Source organism: Pongo abelii, chromosome 7 (assembly GCF_028885655.2).
Source record: "Pongo abelii isolate AG06213 chromosome 7, NHGRI_mPonAbe1-v2.0_pri, whole genome shotgun sequence".
Taxonomy (NCBI): domain Eukaryota; kingdom Metazoa; phylum Chordata; class Mammalia; order Primates; family Hominidae; genus Pongo; species Pongo abelii.
In genome coordinates, this window is record NC_071992.2 from 115,154,308 (window position 1) to 115,170,020 (window position 15,713).

Below are 15,713 nucleotides of genomic sequence, written 5' to 3' on the forward strand. Positions count from 1 at the left end.
ACTTTCTCAGTAATCTTAAAATAATAGAATTTTACAAGAGTGCTTTACAACCATTTCTGTGTAGATTTTTAATTAATGAATTGTTGGTATAGGGGAAAGAAAATATAATAAGTTGCTAAAAGTATCAGCATCTTCAATGCTACCAAAAAAGTCTTGCTCCCACATCTATTTCAGTTGGAATTGAACACCTTCTTTGTTACTACAAATATGTAGAGACTATAGTAATAATGTAGCAGCTGACAGCAGGTGAGAAATTGAGTACCATGCTGTCCTATTAAAAATCAACTCTTAACATGCTTAATAGAAATTTATATTGAAAATTTATTTTAAATTAAATTCTACATTTATCTTTGTATTCCAAAGAGTCATTCTGTAATGATGATATTTGGCTTTTGCCGCAGCTTAGTAGTGTGCTGTATTTTAACAATATGGAAAGTAGTAAAATCTATACCTTTTCTGTGTGCCTATCATATTTATTAATTTACCCAAATTATACAGAATGTTGGGTAAGTTTAGAAGAAAGTATTTTTAACAGCAAAATCCTGTGTTTTCAGCCTACATTTTTTTAGAGGCTAGTTTCTATTTTAATTAGCAATTTAGTAGGCTGCATATTATATATAAAATTTAAAGAAGTTTTTGTGTTTCAACATAGAGGAATTGCTAATTATTTTCTTCTTAACTAAGTGATGGATTACATTAAATCCACTGAAGTACTTTTCAACATAATTTATTACACAAGTAAGTACTACCATGTAAAACATTTTCAGTGTTATTTCATTTTCCTTCAGTTCTTTCGTGAGATAGTTATTAGAACCACTTACTGTGAATTAGAGATAATAGAGACATAAAACAAAAATTTGCTTTTTTCCCTTCTACAGTAGAAAACAATGGTAACCACTTATTTATTTCATTGTCAATAAATGAAAATAGAATAGTGTCTACTGGAAGTGGGTGTGGAGATCTTAAAGTTTAAAAACAGCTGCGTAGTGTCCAAATAAGTAGTATAGGATGCATTTTAACAATGCAAGAACTGGTTTGATTTAATTAACTGTGGTTTAATATGTTGTGTATCTCACTCATGGTATACCATGGTGGCATTTACTGGCTGATGCTTCAAAGCACTACTGTTTTTCATCCACTATCATTGGTCAATTGTGTTGTAGAGGCATTATCTAAGGTCTGGAAAACAGTTCTCAAGGATTTTGCTTTAATGATAGGTGTAACATCTAGTTTATTTGTTGATGTCAATTTTTTTTTTTTTTTTTAAAATACAGAATCTTGCTCTGCTGCCCAGGCTGGAGTGCAGTGGCATGATCTTGGCTCACTGCAACCTCTGCTTCCTAGGTTCAACCAATTCTCCTGACTCAGTCTCCTGAGTAGCTGGGATTACAGGTGTGCGCCACCACGCCTGGCTAATTTTTGTATTTTTAGTAGAGACAGGGTTTGGCCATATTGGCCAGGCTGGTCTTGAACTCCTGGCCTCAAGTGATCCACCTGCCTTGGCCTCCCAAAGTGCTAGGATTACAGGCGTGAACCACTGCACCTGGCCTGTTGATTTTAATTTGATGGAATCTCTAAGCTCTCTTCTTAATGACTTTAAAGTTTGAAACTGTAATGGTTTTACCAAGTAGCTTTTAAATGATGTTTCCTGAAGGAGAGAACAGATAAATTTGAATGATGTGTTACTAACTACAGACAGCAGTGATCTTCATGTCCTATTACATTCACCCTATAAAATCACCTGGTTGTTTTTAAAAAGGCAAGTGGAGAATGGAGAAAAAAGAGGCATTGCTCATGTGATGTGTATAATGTTCTGAGATTTCTTACATTTGATAATGCTGTGGTAGTTATCTTAGATATAAAGTAGTTTCAAAAATTCCAGTTCTATAACCACATCTGATAGGGTTTAGCTGTGTCCCCACCCAGATCTCATCTTGAATTCCCATGTGTCGTGGGAGGGACCTGGTGGAAAGTCTTTCCTGTGCTGTTCTCATGATAGTGAATAAGTCTTACAAGATCTGGTGGTTTTAAAAAGAGACGTTCCCCTTCACAAGCTCTCTCATTTTTTACCTGCCACCATCCATGTAAGATGTGACTTGCTCTTCCTTGCCTTCCCCCATGATTGTGAGGCTTCCCCAGCCACGTGGAACTGTAAGTCCAATTAAACCTCTTTCTTTTGTAAATTGCTCGGTCTCGGGTATGTCTTTATCAGCAGAGCGAAAATGGACTAATACAACACCTTAACTTTTGAAGTAAATGAGATACCTGATGGTATTTCCCCCCAAGTAGTTTCTGTTTGCTTTTACAGATACTTTTTGGATTACTTGATTAAAAATGCAAAAACTATTATAAAAATAGAGGATTATATCTCTTTAACATTTTATCACTGTTATCTTTCAATACATTGGCAATGCAAGGGTAATAGTTGAGGGTTTTTTTCAAAATGTTGGGGTAAGCAACCAGGCTAATGTAAAGTGGAGGCAAGGAAAATGTTTCAGTAAAAAGGAAAACAGGCCATGTAAATATACTGTCAGTGAAAAAAGAAATGAATAAATAAATATTTGATAAAATTAATGACTGAAACAGAAAAAATCACGAATGTTTTTGGATAATAGGCTATACCACAGGGATATAGAATTAATTGAGGAGGTGGTGGTGAGGGATAAAAGACTACACATTGGGTATAGTGGTGTATGCTGCTTAGGTGATGAGTTCCCCAAAATTAGAGAAATCACCACTAAAGCACTTATCCAGGTAACCTGAACCACCTGTTCCCCCAAAATTATTGAAATAAAGTAAAATAAATTTTAAAAAATTCATACAAAAAAAGAAAGTATTTGTTACCTGACCTGCATTATGCAGGTTGGGGTTATTTATTTATTTTTTTTTAATTAAGAATGGCAAACTCCTTCTGAAACTCTTAATGGCCTTCATTTCTTCAATTTCAGGTCTTGCTGCTCTCATCCCTACTTCCTATAGGCTGTACTACCAGTAAGCTTCTGTAATAGGCCTCTAGGCAGTCCCAGTTCCTTCCTTAGGTTTGTGGGTCATGCTTTTCCATTGCCTGGAGTACTTCAATTTACTCTACCCTCATCTTCTTTTCTAGTTTACTTTTCTTTATCCTTGAGTATACTATAGACCAGGATAGGGGCCCCTTTATAATTTCAAAGTGCCCTATACTTCCATTGTCATAGTAGTTATATTAATTGTACATTTCTCTAAATTAGTGTAAGAGTTTGTGGGAGTGTGTGTGTGTGTGTGTGTGTGTGTGAAAAGACAATGTCTTTAGTTGATAAGCACAAAATAAATATGTTTTGAATGAGTAGATTCTGGTTCTAGTATTTACTATTTTCAGATTTAGGAAACAATTAAATGTTTAAATATTACTTCTTAGTCCAGCCTGAGGGGGAAACTAATGGCCACGGGGCAAGCTTAGGTGAAGGATGATGCTTGAGCTCAGCTGTGTAGGATGAGTTAATCTGGACCGAGTTGCTGATAAAAGTAGAATAAATTTTGGTAAGAACTTTTCCTCCAGTGTATTTTGGCATTACTTTGTAGAATAAAAAATAAGTTAAAGGATGTTAGTCTATAATAAAATTTATATTGAAAAAAATTTATGAGAAATTAATTTTATATGAAAATTCTAAAAAAGTCTGAAATGTACAGATACTTCATGTTAATACTGACAGTTACTGGCTAGTTTATCTTATTTTAATTGATAATAAAGCTAAAACAATTGTTTTTAAACACTAAGAGAAAAACTGGGTCTTGAAAAATAAATAGCATTATGTGCAAAACATGTAATATGCCAACTGGTGGCATTTTGCTTCCCTATAATTATTATCAAGTGAATGATTAGATTATCATTCTAGTGATATATCTAAAAATAAATTTATTTCTTATTTATTTATATGTTATATGGTAAAACTTATATTTAGAATCTTACAAGGCAAGGGAAAAACATCTTTTTCCCCTCTCCAAAAATCTACTGAGAGAGGAAGGTATTTATTTGGCTTACCTGAATTACATGACACAATATCTCAAGATTTCATCTGAGTAAGAATCACTTGGGGTTCTGCTAAAATGCAGTTTCTTAGGCCAGTCCTGTTTTTGTTGGTGCGGCCCTTATATTTGACCTTTAATGAGCATGCCAGTGTTATCACATTCCAATGTGATAACAAATTGGAAAATAATGTGTATTTCAGCAATTATGTAATTCAGATACTAATGACTGACCTTTATTCTCCTGGCCATTGAGTGTTGTGGTTGACACATTCTACATAAATCTGAGGTTCTTCTCAACAGGTTATATCCAATTCTGTCATAAATTTAGAGTAATCTTAAGTACATGGAATTAAGTGTTACTTATTGAATGCATGACATTTCACCTAGAATTGACAAAATCAGTCAAATTACTTTATTCTTATCATCTGGGTACCCTATTTTGCCGAGTAAACTGTGTTACATGTGGTTTTGTTTATTACAGTCTGTGCAAAAAGAAACATCAACAATATTACTGTCATTTCACTTTGGTATTTCTGGTATTCCACTAATGCCTCATTTGTAATAGTTATATCTTTATCTTTCTAGTAAACTGTTTGCTTTTTAAAGAATACTCATCCTCAGCATTTAACTTTTTTCTAGATGACAGTATTTTGGGCCTAGGGATACTGATGTAAATAATTGACACAGAATTGCAGATAAAGAGAGGTTCTGAGGTTAAGAGTCAATTCAGCCAGAGTCAATCTGAAGCATCTAAGGCTACTAGGAGCTTTAAAGAGCCATGAATCATACTTCAGGGACCCAACAGTAATGAAGGGGTCCAGGTTGAATCCAAGCATTTTCTGTTTATAGTTAAACAGAACAATACAATAAGATATGCAGTAATTTCCTAGGTATTTTATTCTCTTTGAAGCAATTGTGAATGGGAGTTCACTCATGATTTGGCTGTTTGTCTGTTGGTGTATAAGAATGCTTGTGATTTTTGTACATTGATTTTGTATCCTGAGACTTTACTGAAGTTGCTTATCAGCTTAAGGAGATTTTGGGCTGAGACAATGGGGTTTTCTAGATATACAATCATGTCGTCTGCAAATAGGGACAATTTGACTTCCTCTTTTCCTAATTGAATACCCTTTATTTCCTTCTCCTGCCTAATTGCCCTGGCCAGAACTTTCAACACTATGTTGAATAGGAGTGGTGAGAGAGCACATCCCTGTCTTGTGCCAGTTTTCAAAGGGAATGCTTCCAGTTTTTGCCCATTCAGTATGATATTGGCTGTGGGTTTGTCATAGATAGCTCTTATTATTTTGAGATACGTCCCATCAATACCTAATTTATTGAGCGTTTTTAGCATGAAGGGTTGTTGAATTTTGTCAAAGGCCTTTTCTGCATCTATTGAGATAATCATGTGGTTTTTGTCTTTGGTTCTGTTTATATGCTGGATTACATTTATTGATTTGTGTATATTGAACCAGCCTTGCATCCCAGGGATGAAGCCCACTTGATCATAGTGGATAAGCTTTTTGATGTGCTGCTGGATTCTGTTTGCCAGTATTTTATTGAGGATTTTTGCATCAATGTTCATCAAGGATATTGGTCTAAAATTCTCTTTTTTGGTTGTGTCTCTGCCTGGCTTTGCTATCAGGATGATGCTGGCCTCATAAAATGAGTTAGGGAGGATTCCCTCTTTTTCTACTGATTGGAATAGTTTCAGAAGGAATGGTACCAGTTCCTCCTTGTACCTCTGGTAGAATTCGGCTGTGAATCCATCTGGTCCTGGACTCTTTTTGGTTGGTAAGCTATTGATTATTGCCACAATTTCAGCTCCTGTTATTGGTCTATTCAGAGATTCAACTTCTTCCTGGTTTAGTCTTGGGAGGGTGTATGTGTCGAGGAATTTATCCATTTCTTCTAGATTTTCTAGTTTATTTGCGTAGAGGTGATTGTAGTATTCTCTGATGGTAGTTTGTATTTCTGTGGGAACTATCTGATCTTTGACGAACCTGAGAAAAGCAAGCAATGGGGAAAGGATTCCCTATTTAATAAATGGTGCTGGGAAAACTGGCTAGCCATATGTAGGAAGCTGAAACTGGATCCCTTCCTTACACCTTATACAAAAATCAATTCAAGATGGATTAAAGACTTAAACGTTAGACCTAAAACCATAAAAACCCTAGAAGAAAACCTAGGCATTACCATTCAAGACATAGGCATGGGCAAGGACTTCATATCTAAAACACCAAAAGCAATGGCAACAAAAGCCAAAATTGACAAATGGGATCTAATTGAACTAAAGAGCTTCTGCACAGCAAAAGAAACTACTGTCAGAGTGAACAGGCAACCTACAAAATGGGAGAAAATTTTCGCAACCTACTCATCTGACAAAGGGCTAATATCCAGAATCTACAATGAACTCCAACAAATTTACAAGAAAAAAACAAACAACCCCATCAAAAAGTGGGCGAAGGACATGAACAGACACTTCTCAAAAGAAGACATTTATGCAGCCAAAAGACACATGAAAAAATGCTCACCATCACTGGCCATCAGAGAAATGCAAATCAAAACCACAATGAGATACCATCTCACACCAGTTAGAATGGAAATCATTAAAAAGTCAGGAAACAACAGGTGCTGGAGAGGATGTGGAGAAATAGGAACACTTTTACACTGTTGGTGGGACTGTAAACTAGTTCAACCACTGTGGAAGTCAGTGTGGTGATTCCTCAGGGATCTAGAACTAGAAATACCATTTGACCCAGCCATCCCATTACTGGGTATATACCCAAAGGACTATAAATCATGCTGCTATAAAGACACATGCACATGTATGTTTATTGCGGCACTATTCACAATAGCAAAGACTTGGAACCAACCCAAATGTCCAACAATGATAGACTGGATTAAGAAAATGTGGCACATATACACCATGGAATACTATGCAGCCATAAAAAATGATGAGTTCATGTCCTTTGTAGGGACAGGATGAAATTGGAAATCATCATTCTCAGTAAACTGTCGCAAGAACAAAAACCCAAACACCGCATATTCTCACTCATAGGTGGGAATTGAACAATGAGAACACATGGATACAGGAAGGGGAACATCACACTCTGGGGACTGTTGTGGAGTGAGGGGACGGGGGAGGGATAGCATTGGGAGATATACCTAATGCTAGATGACGAGTTAGTGGGTGCAGCGTACCAGCATGGCACATGTATACATATGTAACTAACTTGCACATTGCGCAGATGTACCCTAAAACCTAAAGTATAATAATAATAATAAAAAATATATATATGCAATAATTTAAAGACATTAAATAATTATAAAGCTTTCACACTTTCCTCCTCATATACTTTATTTCGTACTTTAGATGGTATTTTGGTGGCTCAGTTAAAATAATATTTAATAACGTTAGGCTTCATGTAGAGGGGTAGGAGTTGTATCAGATTAATGTAACTTCTAAGTCCCTTTATGCATTCCAGATAAGAGGAAATGTGAACCCCTTGATGCCAGAGACTGCTGTTTCTTGATTACTCTTTGACCTCAAAGTTCACTGAAGATTAGTATATTAGGCATAGTGCATTCAAGCTCATTTTCTAAGTTATCTTTCATGTTTTGTCAACTGCCAGGTGTACTCTGGGCATTTTTTGGGGAAATGTGGTTAAAGCAGCCATAATTATCAACTGCTTGAAATACTTACCTGGTATTTTAAAGAATATTAATAAGGCCTCATTTAATTTGGTTCGCAGCTCTTAGATGATTGTACAGTGATCATGATCATGTCTTACATTTTTATATATTCCCTAGCCATTTAATAATGTACTCGAGAACTAAATATTTTAATAGTATTTCCTTACAGTCTGATACAGCATGCAATGTTAGGTAGTTAAATGTTGTCTCATACATAATTTTGAGCTCAATTAGCTTTAAATGGCAAGTTCATCTAAAGTACATATGAATAAAAGGGATTATAAGTATAGTGAAGTGTTACATAGAACTGGTAAATATTTTAAGTATATGAACTCATTATGATTTGTAAATATAGCCAAAGCATGCACTTGCAACAATTCCCAAAAATTAAGAACTATTTGAAAACTCTTTTTACGTTTTACACTTAATAAACTAATTTGTACATAAACCACATTATTATTTATATTTAAACCTAAAAAAATTCACTTTCTCCAGCTATTCTAGCAAAAACTTAGTGAGTAGGCCTTGCTTTTAAAATGACACAATCTACCAGTTATTTGGTAAGACTAGCATAATCATAAATTTCCCATCCATGCTTTTTCCAAAAATACTAACCCATATTGTTCTCTCTGGACCTGTTGTAGGGATGACTAATCCAACTGCTGAGGTCTCCCTTTATGTGTTTGATGGAACACTTGGCTTGCTGGACTACAGCTGTGTGTTTATGTGCAGTGCACACCTGCAGGGGCCTGACAAATAGCTGTAGTATGCAGAGGATACAAAATTACCCTGGCAGTGCTGCAAATAAGGAAGTTTCTGTTTTGAAGTCCATATGTGTGTGTGCTTGAGATGCCAGCTGGTGTATTTATGTTGCATGCACAGATGTAAAACTGCCAACTGATTTTATATCAAATAAAGCCTAATCTTTTTATATGTACTTTGTGTCAAAGTTATGAAGTGGTATGTAAGAATATTCTCATAACTTAGGTCTTTTAAAATAAAAGCTGCTATTAAAAATATGAACTCATAATATGATTAGGAAAGAGAGGAAAGAGGATAGTGATAGAGATGGTATTTCTTAACTATTATCCTGTGTATAATAATGTTATTACTATATCATTAGATAAATAAAGTTTTGATTTATTATAATTATGAATGATATATATTCTCTTTTGTGGCTAGAGTCAGTCAGGTCTTTGTGAAATCCCAATTTATGAATACTGAAATGTGAAAGACAAATTTATATAATTACTTGACTTGCAGGCTTTGGCTATTCTATTTTTCAAGTGCATTTGATTTTAACAAGTTGAAAGGATGGTGCATTTTTGCCATTTTTAGAATGTATTTAAATTTGTTCTGAAAGAAATACTAGTGTTTATAAATACCAGGGATAATATTTCCCAAGTCTATGGAAATTTTGAAACCAATATAAAAATAGTGGAAAAGCCAGTTATTCAAAAGAACCTTTGAAAGAAGCAATTTTTTTGTTTCTTTTAATATGTCTTCTCTAACTAAATGAAGAAATATATTTTATTGACCATATCCATCCCAAACAAGAATAATGATTTGATCATTAGAAAATTGATCTTCAAATTAATATTTGCAAATGAGATACTTTATGTCTGTTACTTAAGTGTAAACATAGATTAGAGTGGAAGCTTTTGTTTGAAATTAGTGCTGGATATATTCATTTTCTCTAAGAAGCATCATTGCTTATGAAGCAGTGATTGTTTTTTCCATATATAATTGGTTTCTTTTTTTTTTTTCTTTTTTTTGGAGATGGAGTCTCTCTATTGTCAGCCCAGACTGGAGTGCAATGGCGCGGTCTCGGCTCACTGCAACCTCTGCCTCCCGGGTTCACGCTATTCGCCTGCCTCAGCCTCCCGAGTAGCTGAGATTACAGGCGTCCACCACCATGGCCAGCTAATTTCTGTACTTTTTTAGTAGAGATGGGGTTTCACCATGTTGGCCAGGCTGGTCTCAAACTCCTGACCTCAGGTAATCCACCCACCTTGGCCTCCCAAAGTGTGGGATTATAGGCATGAGCCACCGCGCCCAGCCCATATATAATTGGTTTCTAGTATTAATGGATATGTTTCAGTTGAATTATTTTCAAAAGTATTGACTTTTACTGTATTTGAAATATATGTACAAATTAAGAATTTTTAGACATTGCTCAACAAGAACTGTTTATCAGAATGGTTATATTTGTTTTTGTTTTATTTATAACCTCTTTATTGTTTTGTCTCATTTTATATGTATAGGTTTATAAATATTTGCAAATGGAGCAAAGCAGTTCAAGTGCTTATCAAAATCATGTTAACTTTCTTATTAGAAAATTTTAATGGTAATGTAAAAATACGTTGTCGTATATAATCTTGTATTCAGTTTTGCATCTGAAACACACTGAATTTGTCTTTCACATAAGTATATCTAGATATATTGATTCTTCTGATATTAATGTAAGTTATAATTGAGTTCTGACTTTTTACTTATAGAATTGCCTTATCATAGTTCCTTATTTGACTATATTTTACTGACATTTTGTATGCTTTCCTAATTATTATTTTTATTGATAGCATCAAACTTGTAAATAGTTTGTAATGCCTTTAAAAATTTAAATAGTGTTTTAATAGGCGTGATTCCTTTTTCTTCAGTGGTAGGCATGATGCCTTTTTTTGTCATAAAAGGGATGTATATTTGCCATTTTATCTAGCAAAATTTCACTTGAACTTTTACTGTAATTAAATTTCAGCAAATGTGGGAAAGGCCTGAGCTTTTAGCATTGTCCGTTGGCCTTAAAGTCTAAATTTTGACTAAATCAGGCATCTTAATTCATGAAGAAAGTTTGATTTGGAATAAGTTTTATATAATGAGACAGAAAGATGGACTAGAAACCACATCTCCCAGTGGTTGACCTGAGGGATAAGATGTTTCTGACAAAATATACAATTACTTGTATGACAAAAATTGCATGAAGAAACCAAGTACATCAATTTCCCAAATGAAAGGCAGTATGGTATAGTTGAATGAACTCTTGATCAGGAGACAGACAAAATTCTAGCCCTCTAACGCACAGTTGTATGTTACTAGGCTAGTTTCCTGGAGCTTTAGTTTAGTTTAATTTTTCTACCAGAGAAAGGGCATAGTAATTCTGATTAATACTGATGTAAGTATTAATAATAAGATAATGGACATAAAGCTGTTCTGTGGTCAGGGTGTGGAGCATGTAGTAGATGTTCAATAATAGTTGACTTTTTTTTAAAAGCAGTAGTAGTAACAGTTTGAAAAAGTTCATTCATAGGAAATATACATATAAAGTTAACTCAGAAAAGGATAGACATAAGAAAGCTTCACTGATGTCTTACGTTTTTTCCTGAAAATATATTTTAAAGAAAGGACCAAACCTCAAATTTTTACAGCTAAAAGAATCTTTTATTACTTATTTGAGAGATTATTTTCCATACATTGCTTGGTTATTTAGTGCTAGGGCCAACTGCCTTTAGTAGGATATCACTTCAAACGCTGCTGCCGCCACTGCAGGTTGCAAGCACATGATTGAAGGCTTCTAGTTCTCAGCTCATGCCCAGATGTCTTTCAATAACTATAGCCAGTAATTTCTTCAAATTGCTCACTTTATCAGCAGCACATGTCATCAATCCTGAAGTGGTTGCTCAAGTCAACTGCAGAATCTTTAGCTTATAGACACAGCTGCAAACAGGTGAACAGGCAGAAAGTAATTTGTGCAGCTTGGTGGCTGTCAGACGAAAGACAGACAATCTGTGTTTAAAACAGATTGCAGGCCCTGTATGGGCCAGACAAAAGGGATTTCTCCAACTGCAAATAATTCTAAGGTTAACATATTTTCCTTTCTGCCATTAGGTGATTTGTTAAAATTGGAAACAATGAACATTATAAATCTACACAGAAACTGGAGACAAGATGAAAGAGAAAATCAGATCACCAAATAGGTTTACATTTGTCTTTCCAAAGAAGTATAACTGGCATTCATATAAGCTGTTTTCTCACAAATTAAGCCAAGTTATAAAATAATTCTTTGAAACTTACAAGATTATAAATATTTCAAGTTGCATTAAGAATTACTGGTATTAAAAAAACAATGAACCCTGAACAGTCCAGTTTTTATAAGCAGTTTTTAGAGTTAATTGTTAATTTGTAGATGTTGGAATTTGCTTCTTTATAAATATTATTTAGTATTTTTCTTGCAGCTTTATTAAGTAGATTTTAAAAGTAGCATATGCTAGATATAACACACTTTTCAGCACATAAAATCTACCATGGTTACAGAACAAAAATTCGTATGGAGAAAAATATTCTGAGGACCTATGCATTTAAAAAAGTTATCCTCACATTTTTTTCGCCTTGGAGTTATTCAGATAAGAATCTGAAAGATATCTGAATCTATCTGTAAAATAGTCATATTTTAGAAGATAGTTCTACAATAACACTAAGAGTATTCATCATTTTGTCCATAAATCTCAAAATGATAAACTTATGAGAGTCTGAATCAGCAAAGTTATTTCTCATCAGTATTAGTCCACATAAGTGCCTACTCATTAAACTAATCAGGAAGAAGGACTATATTACATTAGCTAAATGAGTACCTCATGACCAAAGATAGACACACACAAAGTTTAGATATTTTAAATATGTGTACGTGTGTGGTGCATGGATGCATGTATGTGTAGGGAGGAACACATGAGAAATAATTGAGTAGTCCTTTTTTGTTATCTACCAGAGCTTATGACTATGATATAGAGAACTGTAAGTGAATGTTACTGATTTATTCCCTCTTATTGTTGGCTCTCTTGTGCTTTTTCTCGTTTCACAATCAATTTAGTATGGTAATTGTTTTTAATAGATAATGATCTATATAACATAGTGTTTAAGAACACAGTCCTCAGTGTCAAATTGGATTTAAGTTCCGGTTTGATAATACTGTGTGATTTTGAACAAGTTACTTATCCTGTCAAATCCTTAGTTTTTCAGTGGTGTTAGTGGCTGTTTATACCTTGTTTTGTGATATTAAAAACTCATATGAAGTATTGTGCCTTGTGCCTTGTACTTATTTAAAGCTTCAATAAACTTTAGGCATTTTCTGCTACAATCCAAACATCCTGAGGAAAGGGAATGTTTTTGTCTTGCTCTTAGCTGCTTCCTAAGCATTTATTACCATGATTTGAACCTCTAAGAACTCAGAAGTAATCTGAATGAACTTGTCAATAATTCTGTAATTTTTAGAGTCCACTGTGCTGATTTCCTTTAGTCATAATATTCCTTCCTTGTCAAATGCCTTGACCTTAAATATGAGAATAATTCTTATTTATTTATTGAGACAGAGTCTTGCTCTGTTGCCCAGGCTAGAGTGCAGTGGTGCGATCTTGGCTCACTGTGACCTCTGCCTCGTGGGTTCAAGCGATTCTCCTACCTCAGCCTCAGTAATCCCAAGTAGCTGGGATTACAGGCACTCACTAGTATGTCTGGCTAATTTTTGTATTGTTTTAGTACAGATAGGGTTTTGCCATGTTGGCCAGGCTGGCCTCAAACTCCTGGTCTCATGTGATCCACCCGCCTCAGCCTCCCAAAGTTCTGGGATTACAGGTGTGAGCCGCCGCGCCCAGCACTGTTTTATTTTTTGAGTATAGACAAAGCGGTATGAATATTTTACTGTCTCTCATTTCAGTTTTTCTAACATTAGGAAATTATTCTTGATTACAGCTGTTTGTCAAATATAGCTAGCTGTGGTGCCTCATGCTCACAGAATAATCTGGTATTAAAAATCAATTATATTTTACTGTTTTTTGTTTTGTTTTGTTTTTTGAGACTGGGTCTCGCTTTCTCAACCAAGCCTTTGGTCTCCAAACTTGTCCAACATGGTTCCACTCCATTCTTTGGCCAAAAATCAATGGGTTCAAGACCACAAGTTTTAACTGTAGGGCTTAACTTTAGATTTCTCATATCAAAATTGCTTTGCCTCTAGAGCAGTAGTTAGAGCTTCCAATATATGCTGACCTTCAGGCCCTACACCATACCTGTTGTTTTGAAATCTCTGAGGATGGGGCCTGGATGTCGATCTTTCAATAAAATCTTTTTGTGTCAATCTAATGTGGACCCATGGTTGAGAACAAGTGCTCTAGGACCGAGACTGGCAAGGTATGACCCATGGACCAAATCCAGCCCATCAGCTGTTTTTGATTCGAATGCAGTAACCACCATTATTTGGCTGGTTAGTTATTATCTATGGCTGTTTTGTGCTACAACACCAGAGTTAAATAAATGCAACAGAGACTGTCTTGCAAAGCCTGAAATATTTATTATTTAACCCTTTATAAAAAATGTTTGCTAACCCATTTTAGATTATGAGCTCCGATGCGGTGGCTCACGCCTGTAATCCCAGCACTTTGGGAGGCCGAGGTGGGTGGATTATGAGGTCAGGAGTTCGAGACCACCTTGGCTAACTCCATCTCTACTAAAAATACAAAAATTAGCTGGGCCTGGTGGCATGTGCCTGTAATCCTAGCTACTCAGGAAGCTGAGGCAGGAGAATCACTCGAACCTAGTAGGTCGAGATCTCACCACTGCACTCCAGCCTGGGCAACAGAGCAAGACTCTGTCTCAAAAAAAAAAAAAAAACAAAAAAAGATTATGAGCTCTGATTATCATCAGTTTTGCACATATTTCGTGTTTGTTGGTACTTCAGGCAATCTATTGGTGAATTAGCTAGATATTTTTGATTACCTTTTTATTTCTTGCCTAATAGATAGTGAGCTGTTTGAGGGCAGGCACTATATTTTATAGCTCTTTAAAATCCTAAACCCCTAATATAGTTAATTTTGCATAGTTGGGTGTAAGTAAATGTTCGTTAATTGACTCTAGTTATTGGCCTTTGGTTATTGCATGAAGGTACCAGTAAGGGGCAGTGTGGAGCTTTTGCTTCGTGCATGTTCAATTTTTTTTTTTTTACTCCTTCTATTAAAATAGACATTATTGTATTTTAGAATATTACCGTCATCATTTTATAATTATAGAAAATCCCTTAGTTTTTTTCCATTTCTGGAATTACCATCAACCTTCATTACTCATTGTTTGTACTTAATGTTTAGATCTAAGCTACAAAACAGCATACCATATTTTCATCATCATTACTCTTTTAAAAATTTGCCTTCATTCCTGTTTCAGGGAGTTTGTGCAATTCCTGTGATATGTGTCTTGAAAATATCTCCGTGGTCTGTCAGATACAAGGTTGATCCAATTTTAATAATAGTTTTTTCTACTTCCTGATCTTTAATGGGTTGAAATTATCTTGGCTTTTGCTGGTAGTGTAGTCATAATATTTTTTAATTGTAGGTGCTCAAGAGAGAAAACAGACACAAAGTGTCCTGTATTGGTTCTATGTTATTCCCCTGGAATGATGTGTTTAACTAGTTTTCTTTTAAACTATTAACTACATAAATTTTGTTCAAGGCTGGTGTCTTAGCATTTACATTACAACTATAGGTAGTACACATACATGTCTTCTATATTCATTAAGAAAGATCACTATCTTAAATTTTTTTTTCATTTCACTTGTTAAATATAGTGAATATGTTATTTGGGGCAGGGAAAAAAATAAGGCAATCAGGCAGGTTGCTGACGGCAGTCCAAGTGGCTGATCAGAGAGTCTTTATACGCATTGGTAATGTGTTGTGCAATATAAGCTGAAATATATTCCACAAGGGAGGAAAACGGAATAGGTTACATACACTGTTCCTAAGTGCAATGAATATAAAACTCCATTACTCACTTTAGGCAGGTGCTTTTTATATGAGGCTTTAAAGTAATATAAAACTGCTGGTGAAATGATTGGTTTATACAGACACCACTTAGCTTCCAGTGCTCTAACCAGATAAAGAGACTAAAACTATTAAGATATTTCTTTAATGATTCAGGGATTGATGTTTAATATTCTTTTGGTATAATAGCCTGTCCCTATAACATTGTATAGTTATGAAATT

General features: G+C 34.8%; 1 protein-coding gene across 19 annotated transcripts in view; it reads left to right on the forward strand.

Moving 5' to 3' along the window:
• VPS13B (vacuolar protein sorting 13 homolog B) overlaps positions 1–15,713 on the forward strand; it is a 916,166-nt gene that overhangs the window by 233,450 nt on the left and 667,003 nt on the right. The gene's annotated exons all lie outside the window — the stretch shown is intronic.